This window comes from Taeniopygia guttata, chromosome 1A (assembly GCF_048771995.1).
Source record: "Taeniopygia guttata chromosome 1A, bTaeGut7.mat, whole genome shotgun sequence".
NCBI classification, from domain to species: domain Eukaryota; kingdom Metazoa; phylum Chordata; class Aves; order Passeriformes; family Estrildidae; genus Taeniopygia; species Taeniopygia guttata.
In genome coordinates this window covers 6,452,859-6,466,485 of record NC_133025.1, presented here as the reverse complement: position 1 = coordinate 6,466,485, position 13,627 = coordinate 6,452,859, and the positions used below count along the sequence as shown (strand labels likewise).

The following is a 13,627-nucleotide window of genomic DNA, read 5'->3' as shown; positions in this document are numbered from 1 at the left end:
AACAAAAAGGCCCATGTTTCTCTTTGGGAAATCAGCTTGAAATGGATGCTGTAAGTAGCACATACAAATATCCTTTTGTGTGTTTGACAATTTAGTTTAGATCTTAATTGCTGAACTGAATCACTTTAAAACTGCATAGTAAAATTAATGACTACAAAAGCATAAATGTATGAGTATAAATACCTTTTAAATATCTTGAAATTTCAGACAGTGAATCAAAGAGAAACAGAAGGATGCAGTCTTATTTTTAATCACTTTCCTACTACTCAAATAATAAGAAACAATGAAATACATCATAAGAGATATTCTGGAATATTTTGGCATGCTGCTGAACTGAAATTCAATGGCTTGACATGCTGTCTTGGATAATTTAACTTTGAAACCTTTGTTAATTGTTCTCTGGATTACTGCCGACATAAACTTGATTTCAAAGCTCACCCTGTTTGGCTTTGCACATCTGAACTGAGAATAAAACACAGAAAATACATTAAGTAGCTCCCAGAGAACTCTTTAAAAATGTTATTGATCAGAACAGTGTTTGAGTGCTGTGTTGGCCATGTGAGTGCCAGTGAACCCACGACATGAGGGCTGAAGGGCAGCAAGAAAAGGAAACTCACTGGATGCTGTGCTGGAGATTTCACATCTTGCTGGGCTGCTCTCAGCAGCTCAAATGTGATGGCTTGGTCCATGCTGAAGGCTGAGCCTCCTAACAGACAACCATGATGTTGAAATCATGATTTTCATGGGTGTGACACAGCACACAGCTCTTGCACACCACAGCCTTCCAGCATAGTCTTCCTCATCTTCATCATTCTGCGACACCAGGCACAGCCCATCAGGCTTGATGCCCTCTGGCTGGGGGTCCTGTTGGTTCTCTCTTCCTCACTGTCTTTGATGTGGACTTTTCCCAGAGACCCCCGAGTGTCTCGCCTTTCCCGCCAGCTCTGACTCAGGCAGCGTAGGACTGCAAGCAGCAGTGAGAGGCAGATCCGTGACAGCTCCCTCCCAACTTACTCCTTCATCCCCTCCCTCATGGCCGAGCAGCTCTTCACACCACCAGGGAAGCACAGGATGCTGCCTCAGCACTGACTCCTACCCACCAGCTGCTGTGCTCAGCTTGGATCAGCAGTGTCCTCTCTGCCCCGGAGCAGGAGCGACCAGCCTGGCCTCAACCAGAGACACAGGTCCAGCCCTCAGCCCCCCTCCTCCCCAGTCCTCAAACTGACTGGGATGGGATGCACACGAAGGTTCTCTCAAGAAGGTTGTGGGTTTGCTTGAGCATCTGACCATGCTGATCCACTACAGGACTTTGGGCTCTCCCTCTGCTAGGAGGAAGATGAAGGACACACCTACTATGGAATCCAGGGCTTCCCTCTGGCTGCCCTGGAGGGCCTGGGATCCTGGCAGGGAGTCAGGAACCCCCTTGTATGAACCCCAAGAGAAACTGTCTCTGATCTCTGTCCATGGAAAAGAGTTTTCAATCTTACAGGATGAATTACAAGCTCTGAGTGTTTGATGTAAGTAATAGTTAAGTGTGGCATGGGTGCAAAAGTAAAATTTTAGGATTCTAGATTAGGGGTCCAAAAGGGACAAGATGGAGGAAATTTGGTGTGTCTTGTCCTTTTTCTCCTCCTTCATGCCCTCCATGTTTCACTGCAGTGTTGGCATTTTTCTGTTGGTTTAGGCTCGGGATACACTGTTCAACGTAGGTGACAGATATTGGCACGTTATTGTAAATCCAGCACAGGTAGTTTCTGGTATTTAATGTTTGTACCATCCCACTGAGGGGCAGAGACCCACACGCTGCCCTGCAGGACAGAGCTGCGGCAGGGCAGCAGAACATGTTAGAGATAAACAGAATAAACCACCTTGAAACCAGCACAGACGAATTATGGCTTCTTCTTTGGCAATGGGGCTGAAAGACAGAGACTTTCTACAATCTTGGAATCATCAATACCACAGATTCCGACAACCTACAAAAGGCAGCCAAAGAATGGCCAGGAAATGAGCCTAAGCACTCACTTTGACGTGGAATACGTGAGGTTCAAGGATTCCCTCCTCGGTCACACCCTGGCTCTGGTTTGGATCAGTACAATGAGATCTCTCTGCAACACATTCCAGCTTCCCACGCTGGTCACATGCTCTGTGCCATGCTGTGAAAGTGGACTGCAACATGGTTCTTCTCATGCTGTGACACCCTCTGACCTGGAAAATGCCCAGCAGCATATTGATCATTTTTGAGGGACATCATGGCACCATCTGAGGCCTCAAGGAGACAAGGGCCACTGCTGTGTGCTGTGGATGTACAGGGGGTGCAGAGCAACCTGGCCACAAGCATGGTAGGTGAAGTTGCCTTAGGCTTGCCCAGGAGTCATAAATGAGCCCTTTGCCTCCTTTGTTCAGTAAGCCTAAAACAGACAGGCCTGGGAAGAATTCCTTGTCTAAGCAGCAGGTTTAGTCCACTCCTACCCTTTTATCTGCAAATTTTGTCCACCGAAGTATTTACTTCCTTAGCTTATCACAACCACTCTACCATCCTGTGCAATCAGTTACTATAGCTCTTTCTGGAGGCAAAACCTAATCTTTGACCTACAGGACTGATTCCATTAAAGTTAGCAGAAAATTCCTAGCTGAACTCAGCCATAGATTGTGCCCCTAGATGTGAGCATGGACATACAGTCTCTGCATTCTGCAGGGTTGAGAAAGCCCCAGGCAGTGTCAGAGCTGATACCAACTCCTTGGCTGGATAAAGCAGATCAGCACTGCTCACCACCATCCTCATCCAACTAGTCCTGTTTATTCTCTGTCTTCCTTCCAATCTCTCCACAAAGTCCTCAAAGGACCCTTTGAGGCATTTGGTTTGTACCCAGTAAAGGTAAAAGGAAGAGAGTATTCCTTGCTGAATGTGAAATTAGATTATCCAATGGCATCAGGGGGTTTGATGGTTGTTCATTTTCATCAGCCTGTTGCTTAATGCAGTTTTGACAGGAGAAGGAAGTCTTTGGTCAACACAGTTGAGCCCAGGGGCCAGATCATGGCAGAAATCACCAGGTCAGTGCTGTTTCAGGACACAACTGTAACCCCTCCACAAAACTGGTAGTAAGCACCACATCACTGTAGCCAAAGAACAGCCATTCCTTTGTTTTTGAAGACAAAATTTACCCTAATGCAGACATATGGTGCTTCCTCTGCACCACACAACATCTGTGGTCATTTGTCCTGGTCATTTGAGAGATGATCTTCCTAAGTGTATTACAACACTTAAACCTTTAAGCACAGGAGACTGAAGTTACCTACCCAGGGCTTTCAACAATTTATCTGACCACACATAAGTCATCCACCAAATTACTTGCAAATCAACTGAGGAGTGTATTTCAGAGGAAATAAAGAAAGTGCAGCTCAAGACAGTACTCAGAATAGGCAAAGATGAAATTCAGTAATCCAGATCAATTTGGTACAGAATTGTTATATCTGGTGGGTCTGTGGTCTCTGTCCTGTATGTACCCTACAACTCCACCAATGTTCAGTACCACTTCTCAACCTCATCTTGATTTTTTTTTTTCTATAATATGACAGTTAACAACTTACCTGCAAAAATTATATCCATGGGATTACTAATCTTGGTAATCTATGATTTATAAGATTGTGGCAGTGGGTTATTGTTTCCTGGCCTGTTATATTTTAACATATTTCTTATGTTATGGACTTATGTTATGGACTTATGTTATGGACTTATGTTATGGACTTATTAATGCTCGTGATAGAAATAAATCTATTCACTATGCCTCAAATTTATAAAGGGCTCATTGAAATGATAAAGGAAATATTTAGAAAACTGCTGGAAAAATACAAAACCATCAGTTAAATAACATTAGCTAAGGAACTGCAGGAATAACTGAATTAGCCTTTTTCCTTGCTGTAGGTAAAGATTAAAATGTATTCAATTCATGGCAGTTTTCAAGTTGCTAAGGATTATGAGAACAATGCACACTATTTTCAGCTTGCCAAGGAGAGTGAATCAAATGCAAGAGCCCAATCCTTCAAAAACCACCCTTCAGATGATTCATCTGCAGAAGCCTGGCTGGAGCACCCTGCGTGGCCTGACACCATCACATTGTCTCTCTGTGGAAGCCAAGGCAAAGTCCTCACCACATTCAGACATGTAATTAAGAGACTGAAAGTGTTCAAGGTCAGGTTGGATGGAGGTTTGAGCAACTTCATCTGATGAAACATGTCCCTGCTCAATGGCAGAGGTGGTTGGACTAGATAATTTTAAAAAAGTCCCTTCTGATTCAAACCCTTCAGTGACTCTACAACTTACCAGAAAATAAAATTTTAGAACCTTCAAAAGAAATTCTGAACATATTGCCAGAAGTAAAACCTTACAAGAAACTGTATTTGCTTTTCACCTCTCTGTACCAATGAGTTCTACAGAGCAAAGGCTTCACAGCTTAATTGTGCAAGACTAAGTTACCCTGGAATCTGATGCTATCTGCTGAGTAAGAATTCAATAGAAAAGAAAGTAGGATACCTTTTGGTTTAGGAATTTCTGTGAAAACCATAAGGAATGTCCAATTCTTTAAAAGAAGATAGGCTTTGTAAAAAAAAAAAAAAAAAAAAATTCTGAAAGAAATGCTAATATTCACATTCTAAAGGGCACTTGTGTCTTCAGACTGAAGAAAATGGACTATTTTATGCATTCAAAGTCCAAACAGAATAAAATAACTATTCCACAGGAACAGGAACTGGAGGCAATGAATATAATTTACTACCAAGAGGCTGTAGATTAAGTAAACAGAAAGGAAGTAAATTTTGCATTCACAGCCACATGGTGTGGTGTATGCATGACTGAGGGTACACCAGACAGTCTCCAACCTAGAGGCAATTCTCCTGCCACAGAGCCAATTCTCTTGCTGCTAGCTGGGGTTTCCTCTCCCATTTCTTTTCCTTGGCCTGCCCTTGGGAAAGACTGAATCACCAAGCAGAGGCACCTGTGGCTAAATGCAGTTTGGCATCTACAGGTGAGAATTAGGTGGCAGAATGTGACTCTGCAAACCACTTTTGTGACCCTCGTGTTCTTGCCAGTGGTGAGACTGTGGATGGGCTGAAGTTTGAATTGTGTCAGAAAGCTCTGAAAAGAGTGTGCCAGAAGGAGCTCCTGGTGCAGTGATTTGTGCCACAGGGTGATGGAGAGTGGTGCCAGACCAACACTTAATGGATAAATGGAGTTGTTTCCACTCTGAAATCTAAAAATTTAAACTAGGAGAAAGCTTTTAGATGCTTTGCTTTTCTCTTTTAATGGCTTTTTGGTGACAGTGTCCATATTTTTTGCAGAGGGAGCTGGATTCAGATGATTTATTTTGAGAAATCCTTTGAAATGGAACTAAACCAGCCTTTAAGCAATATCACAGTGCCAGAAGTTGTACTTTAATCCACTTGGTGTTTGCACAATATATTCGTCCGAGGCACTTACATGCCTAAACTGATATTATTATCTCAAAACTTTTTAGAGTTTAACATGTTTATACTCATAGTATCCACATATGACAAAAAAGGCTATTATTTTCAGTTCCCAAAGGAGAAGCAGAGGCCTGGAGGCTGTGCCTGGTCTGTCTCTGAACAGAAACAGCACACTGCCCCACAATTGTCCACACTGACAGGGCTGATGACATGCTCCCCTGAGCCAATTCACCCTGAGCCAACCATCCTCCTGGCCAGTGCCTGCACACAGCTCAGTGGACAGCACCAATACACACCTTTTGTATTGGTAGAGATAGGAGTCAAAAAGATCATTCATATCCACCCCAGAGTGGGAATATCATGCCCAAGCAGACCCAGACAATTTTCACGACAGAGTTGGTGGGTCTGATTACACTTATATATTATAAGTATTATCTTATGGCCCCATGCACCCTTCTCCAAAGGCCCTTTCCAGTGTTTATTATTTAGGACAGTAAGTATTTCAAACACAGAGCTGCTACCTAGCTATCTTACTTGTTATTGTAATGCATCCTGGGACACCCATCACTTTGAGCTTACTCCTTTGCATGCACAAAGAGAGAGATAGGGACGAGACACAAGTATGACTTTCCTTCTGAGCTGGAGGGCACCCAGGCACACTGGGAATTCCCAAATCACCCACCAGCCCTTGCCTCCACACAGATCCAGTCACACAGCATGGGAAAAGCATGAGCAGAGGTGCTGGAGCCCCTCGTACCACGTCCTTTGGCACATTGCTCCTACATCCCCATATCTGCAATAACCACTTCCACCTCCCTGCAGCACAAAGAAATGGACATTAAAATTCAGGATACTGCTGTTCAGTTTCTACCCAGCCTGAGATTAAGCTGCTGTTTTATGGCTTTTCCTAACCAAATTTTAACTGATGACTCTTTTTATTTCCCTCCATTGATGGTATGATGCATTTGGCTGCCCCCACATCTATGCACAGTAGGTGAAATCCTGGCTTTATGTAAGTGGATTTTTAACTCTGGCTGTCATACATCTGCTGGTTGAGATTTCCACATACCTACATCATAAGGATATATAAATCTATGCAATGATGATGGCCATCACCAGTCATGCTGTTACACTGAGTCACCAGACAGCCTGGGCTCTGTTTGCTGCAGGTTTCTGCACAGACATGGAGGGGCAAAGCCACTGCACAGCTACTGCAGAGTGTGGGATTAAGGCATGCCTGAATATTTTCAAAACAGTCAATAGCTCCTAGCAAACAAGTCCATTCACTTTTACACAGATGGACCACAGTGCTCCTCAGTGAAAAACACCAGAGGCCAGACTTCAGTACTCTTATTTCTTTTAACAACTTACTCCATGAAGAGCAGCACTGACTCAAGAGAAAAAAACCTCAACAAACAAAAACCCAATTAATCTTCCCCAAAATTAATTAGGAAGGTATTCTCTTTCTGCGAGCAGGGAAATTAAAAGACAAAGTGATCTGAGACCACAATGTAAATCAATGACAGAGTAAGACAAGAACTCCAGATTTTCAGATCTGTGTGTTCTAACCACAAAAATATCCTCAAAGACTTTAAGAACAGCAGCCAGTGGTTCCTGTTACACATTGTTGGTAAACAGGCTAGAATATTTTTCCACAGATAAAAAGGCCTGTCTTTTACCCACTCTGCTACATTTTTCAGCTTAGAGAAGAATATTAGAATTCCTTTAGCAGGATAAACTCAGCCTTCCCAGCACATCAGAGACAGCCTAATGAGCACCTACCACTGAGATGCTGTGCATGCTTCTCCTTTCTCTTCCATATGGCTCAGCTTCTGCTTTTCCCTCCTCCTCTTTGAGCCATGAGCTGCCTCCTCTGCCACTGTCCTGGGGCTGCATTGGGAGCCCCTGTTCCAGGGTTGTGCCAGGAGCCACATACCAAAATTTAGAGCCAAACTACCCTTCCTGATTCATTAAGGGCCCACCAGGGTTTGCAACGGTCCTTCACGATGGCAGAGGTACATCTTAATGCCATTTGCCTTGCCAGAGGCTGTCACACACCAGGCAAAGTGACCAAGCAATAAAATATAGCTGTGCCTGCCTTCCAAGGGCTTGTACAAACAGACTGGCTTTAGGTGACTTAGAGCAGAATGTGAAACAAGTAACAAGAAAAGCTTCCAATGTCTCTGGCACACCGTGCTGCTGCTGTTTTGGGGAACAGTATGTCCACCAGTGTGACCAGGGAAACCTGCAGTGAAACACCTTGTGCAGGAAGAACCCCTTGGATGAAGACACATGCCAGGTGGAGCAGGCTGAGGACAGGCATGTGCTCAGGAAAGCTCAGCCAGAGGTGGAAATCTCTGATATGACTATCACCTGGCCACATTTCACAGCATGTTGTAAGGAAATTCAGGCCAGGGAGAAGCTGTAGACCTTCAGAAAAGAACATAGAGCAGCTCATAATTTATTTTGTTATTTTCCCATTACTTTCCACTTTTTTTTATGTGTGGTGTTGTGCAAACTGTTGCATTTTTGCTCTAAACTTTTAAACATACACAGTCATGAATGTAGTACCACATTTCTTTAGTTAATTTAGCTCAGATGGGACCAGGATTAAAGGAGAGGCTGCTCAAAAGCACCTCTCTCCATCTTGGTGTGAATCACTTCCAGCAGCAATCCTGCATGCTCCTGTCTGTAGGCATGAGCACTCCTCACTCCCATTCCATTATAAAATAAATGCCCACACACATCAGAGGAATGCTCTTTCCCCAAAATACTCCCACTTGCTGTTTCTAGGAGCTGCCATGGCTCTCCTGACAGTGGTCACACGTCAATAGCAAGGAGAAGGATTCCAGCTGCACTCATGTTAGGCTGAAAAGGAAAAGAGTGCAAAATAAAATGCCTTTCTCTAGGAAATTTGCCTTTTAAAATATATTTTGTCTGGTGACACAATCATCAGTGACAGGAGCTAACCTACATTTCCCTTGCCACCCTTCAGACAAGGCAGGACAGCACCAATGGGAAGCAAAACCTTTCTATAGCAAATCCATCCTCAAAAGCATCTGAAAAGAGCAGATTTAAAAGTCTCTGGCAGGGAGTTTTCAGTCCCAAGAAGCAAAATGTCAGAAGCACTTTCTGCAAGTGGTCCTGCCCCACACTTACAGGAAAACAAGCCTTAATCAACAGGAAAGACCCTGGGCTGCAGTGAGATAAATATTCCTGCAGATAAGCCTGGTGAGCAATCAGAGCAAGGTAATTTCTCTCTTCTCTGCTCAGCATTGCTTAATTATGGTTACACCTCTCCTGTCCCATGGCAGTGGGTCATGTTTTGCAGCAGGGTGTCCACACACTTCAGGACTGAGTACATCTGACATCACCATCACAGCAAGGAACATCACAGTCATGGCAGAATGGGTGCCTAGCTCTGTGTTCTCCAAAAGGAATATCCCCTTTTCTGTAGCTGCAAATTTTTCATGGCAAAAACTCTACAGCAGAGAAAAATAATTGCATGAATTTTAATTTTCTACCTGATTTTTCATATTACAGATGCCAAGCCCAGGTTTTAGTAATGCTGCCTCTGTTTATGCTAATGCAGGTCTTAAAAATCTCAGCTCCCTTTCAGTGGATTTCAAACTGTGTTTCTGACTCTTTCTTTACAATGCATTTTGGAGAATTTGTTATCTTCTTCCCTCAGGGACGTCTGGACATTTAAAGGCTCCACTACGTCTCACTCAAGGATATAAGTGCTCCTTAGAGTATCATCGATGAGGGATGAAGAAAATACAGTCACAGAGTGGCTAAATGCTCCTTGCCAACAGGATAATCAGACAGAATAAACACCAAACTCCTCCAAATCATCTTCAGAACTAGTAGAGAAAATTCTTTTCAGCTAAGCCAGGATCACACATCCCCAAATGGGAATTTTGCCTTGGAGAAGGGAAAAGATGACATAAATATTTGGGTCTCTGAGCACAGTTTTCCTCCAATGTAAGAGAAAAAATGGCCTTTACAGGCTAAGATATCACCATGTGGCATGAATCAGAACAAAATGAGCACATGTTCTATAAAAGCATCAAAGAAAGGCTTCACCAGCAACAGTATTTTCTTTTTCTATAAAATGCTTTAAAAAGTAAAAGTTTGGCTACAGCAGACCTAACCAGTGTTTCAGGAAAATAAAAAAAAAAGAAAAAAGAAAAATAAAAAGAAAACCACAAAATCATTCACATTCATTTTCCACTGAATAATTTTCCAGGGAGAATGTTTAAAGCAGAAACCTATGGCAAGTATTTCTGCAGACCTATGAAAATAGTTTCTGTAAGAGGAGGCAACTACAGTACTGCAAAAAGAAGTCAAAACAGGGTTTCAAACAGCAACCTGCATTTCCACAAAAAATTCTAGATTTTACATTCTCCTGTTTAAAGCCCTGACACCCAGTCCAGCCACAGAAATCTAAATGAATCAACATGGCTTTAAAAATACACCCTATGCAGAGATTTTGGGGCAATGCAAACAAAATGTGTAGTGAGAGATCTTTTCTCTCAGTGTGAATATGAATGGGATGATAATGCTCCATCATCACCTGCTATAATACAGTGCAAGTGTAGGTGCAAGCCAGCCCCAGCACTGACTCTGGAGTCACTTACAGACTCTTGACCAGAGTCATCTATGTGGCTGTACAGCCTAGAACACAGGCTGGAGCTGAGACATCAGCATGCTTGGGAAATTGAGCCTATTTTTTTGCCACAAAGTCATGGAATGTTTTCTGGAACACACTGACACATAACACTCATCAGCCTCCTACTGTCCCCTTCACCGCAGCCTGCACAACCTTCCTCCAGAAGAAAACTTTTAATAATGTTTTCCATGTAAAAGAATGGACTTGGGAACGCCCACGTTCATTTTGCATCTTGATTCAATGCGGTGTTATTTCACTTCAAAGCTTTGCAGGTTGTTATGAAAAGCCTTTTCTGTTTAAATAAGTGTAACCATTTAATCAGAATGACTCCACGTCATGCCTGAGAGAGATCCCACTGTATCATAATGAATTCTCACACTGTGGCATATATGGATTTAACATTTATTATATGCCTTGCTGAAAAGCCCCACCTGAATTAAACACCAGCTATTTAATTGACTTTGGTGCACCACAGTGTAAATTACCAAGAGCTGAGAGAAGCAGAACTAAATCTAAAAGACTCATTCAGTGACTAAGTGAACATCAAGTAACCAGCAGTGAAACTTCTGGGCAAAGCATGAAAGGAACGAGATGCTTATCCAAAGCCAACAAAATGGAAAGAAAATTGCTAGGGCTCTAAATAGCCACCTTCCTGCTGTTTGGGGAGAAAAGCAGTGATATTATACAGGATTACTGGCAGATCTGTATTGCTGCCCCGTCAATTGCCTGTTCCAGACCAAGCTACACAACACAGGCACATACACCCCTGTGCCCAGCTGCAAGAGAGCCCTAAATGAGGACTCAGTGAGGCAGCTGCTGCAGGGCTGGAGGAAGGAACTCAAGCTGATGCTGCCAAAACCTATTGTTATTAAAAAAATAAACAATCAAGGCACATACTGTCACCCTAAGGATTTGGTACCAGCCCTTGCTGGTGAGTGGACATTACAACAAATAACTCTCTGTTTATTGTAATTGCCAACATAGGAAAACAAACAAATTTATGAGACCTTCAAATCTTTTTGTAACTTTAAAGATTAATATATTAGAACAAGTTTTATTTTGAATTTTGGAGAAACACTTCGTTTTCTCTATTGACACTTTGTTTTCTCTATTTCTCTATAGCAGCTTTGCAACAATAGATGTCTTGAAAGAAAAAAAATCCATTTTCATCTGAACTCTTCACATTTCTGTAAAAGCAAACAATGTTATAATGCTGTCTGTTCAATGAAAATGAGAACATTTTTCTCCGTTACTTCTTTATGCTCAAGGCTGCAGGGAAAAAAGAGAACCACTCTCCATCAGGAGTAGCATGTCACTTCAATTGAAAAAAATAACCCCAAACCATAGTGTTGCCTTGCTAACAGGTCCTTACTGGGATGTTTTGACTAAGGTAACAATAAGTGCACGCTTTGGAACAAAGATGTTGACAATAGTCTACAACTCTTGAAGGTGATAGAATCTTCTAAGTGGTTTTGGAAGGCATCATGAGAAAGTTTTTTGTAGTCTCCAAGGTGAAGAAGACTCTCACCATTCCTCTGTTGCTGCAGGAAGGCTGGGCTGCTGCCCAGGGACTCAAAAAAGCCTGGTCCTAGCCACAGCTGAAGCACAAGGAAGCAACAGGACTGCTGCTCAGGAAAAGGCGCTGTGTTTGGAGAAGACATGGGGACTAGCAGTTACCAAGAGTTCTGCCACAGCAGAAAAAGCAAAAAGAAAAATGAAAAGTGCTGAGGGCAACTAGGACTAGTCAATGAGCACACTTACACTTTCAGGATCACACAGACTCCACATGATTACAGGTGTCTAAAAGCCATTCTGGTGATCAATCTGTGGTCTATTAATCTATTACCAATAAATTTGCCCATGCCCTGATCTCTACAATGACATTAATATTTTCTAGTCTGCTTATAACTTCTCTGCCACTGGAAAAGGGGAGATCCTCCTTTGTATTTAGCACTGACCAATGTAACCCAACTGATGGAACAACCTCTTTTTCCACAAAGATGTTAAATTTATACTGGATTAATGACTGTTAGCTTTCTGCTCCTGAAGAGCCCAGTATGCTTTTATTATTCATTGGTAAGGCCCTGGAAGAGGCTGATGTTGTGGATGTCTCATCACTGAAGTGTTTAAGGCCAGGTTGGATGGGGCTTTGAGCAACGTGGTCTAGTATAAGGTGTCCCTGCCCAGGGCAGGGGGTTGGAACTGGATGATCTTTGAAGTCCCTTCCAACTAAAATCATTCATTAGTTCTGTGATATAAATTCCATTGTGAATGCAGAGAGATTTCCTTCTGCCTTTTGCATAAAGCTTACACAAAACCCCCCAAGCAGGGGAATTAGCCTCACCTAAGGAATGTGGCATGGCAGACCTGTGTTTTGCTTTAATTAGCATCCTGATGCGATACCGGCTTGGCATGCAGATCTCTGTTTTGTAACACACCGAGCCCTCGCTGGACTCCGTAAGGAACCTGGCAAACACAACACTTCCTTCCATTGTCTCTTGTTTTTCTTGGAGGCTGAATATTTTCATTGAAATGTCACTTACATACACAGCTCATGCTCGGCTGCTCTCGGAGTGCACTCAGGCATTGGGCTTTCAAAAAACAAAGTGAATTCAGCACTTAATCACAGCTTAGCACTCTGCTTACTTATTAGCAAAACATACAGTTGAAAGGCAAAATCACAAGCAGAGTGGTTCCGGTAATAAAGACTTGTGCAGATTTTACCACTGGTGAGTACCTGCCTGTTTGAGCTGCTTCCCAAGGCATTGCAGGGTTATAAGGTGCTTGTGCTCTGGCAGGGTAGAGCTGATAAACAGCAGGAATGGGACCCTGGGATTCTGAGCCTGCAAACTTGTGGGCAGAGCTTTCCTCAGTGTGTGACTTGCACCCGGCAGGAAGGAGCCTCCATCATCTCAGCTTTTCTGTGACAGAAGTCATCTGAGTAATTCATCAGAGTTAAGAGACCAAGCTGGGAAAACTTCAGGGTTGGGGGTTTTAGCTCAGCTTCAGCTGGGTTTTTTTGCAAAGGTAAGAAGTACTTCAGAATTGGGTCAAACAGGATGTTCACCCTAAAAACTTGTCCTCAGCAGAGATGCCAAAGCCTCAAAAGACATCACACAGGGAAAATACTCTGGTTTCTTTGGAGAATCAGAAACAGCAGCTGACAGGATCTAGGCAAAGCAATATCGTGCCAAAGGGATCAGATCACAGGTGCCCCAAAGAGGTGGAACACTATACCAGACAGGCACCAGGGTTTTCACTTTCTTGAACTAGATCCTAGTATTGATAGGAATTCCTCTGGATTTGTCAATATTCTTGACTCTGCAAAAAATTGCAATGAAACTCAGAGGTGGGTCTTCAGCCTTGACCATTACTTACCTACTGCATGCTACACTGGGCTGCTCCATATGTTTTGGAGGTGCCTTTTAGACCCATTTTTAGCTTGTTTTCCAAAGGCAGTGAGGCAGTGACTCTCCATCCCAACTTGCCAACCCT

General features: G+C 43.0%; 1 protein-coding gene across 3 annotated transcripts in view; it reads right to left on the bottom strand.

Annotated features, from left to right (window-relative positions):
* Positions 1 to 13,627, bottom strand: part of CAMK1D (calcium/calmodulin dependent protein kinase ID) — a 205,678-nt gene that overhangs the window by 64,541 nt on the left and 127,510 nt on the right. The gene's annotated exons all lie outside the window — the stretch shown is intronic.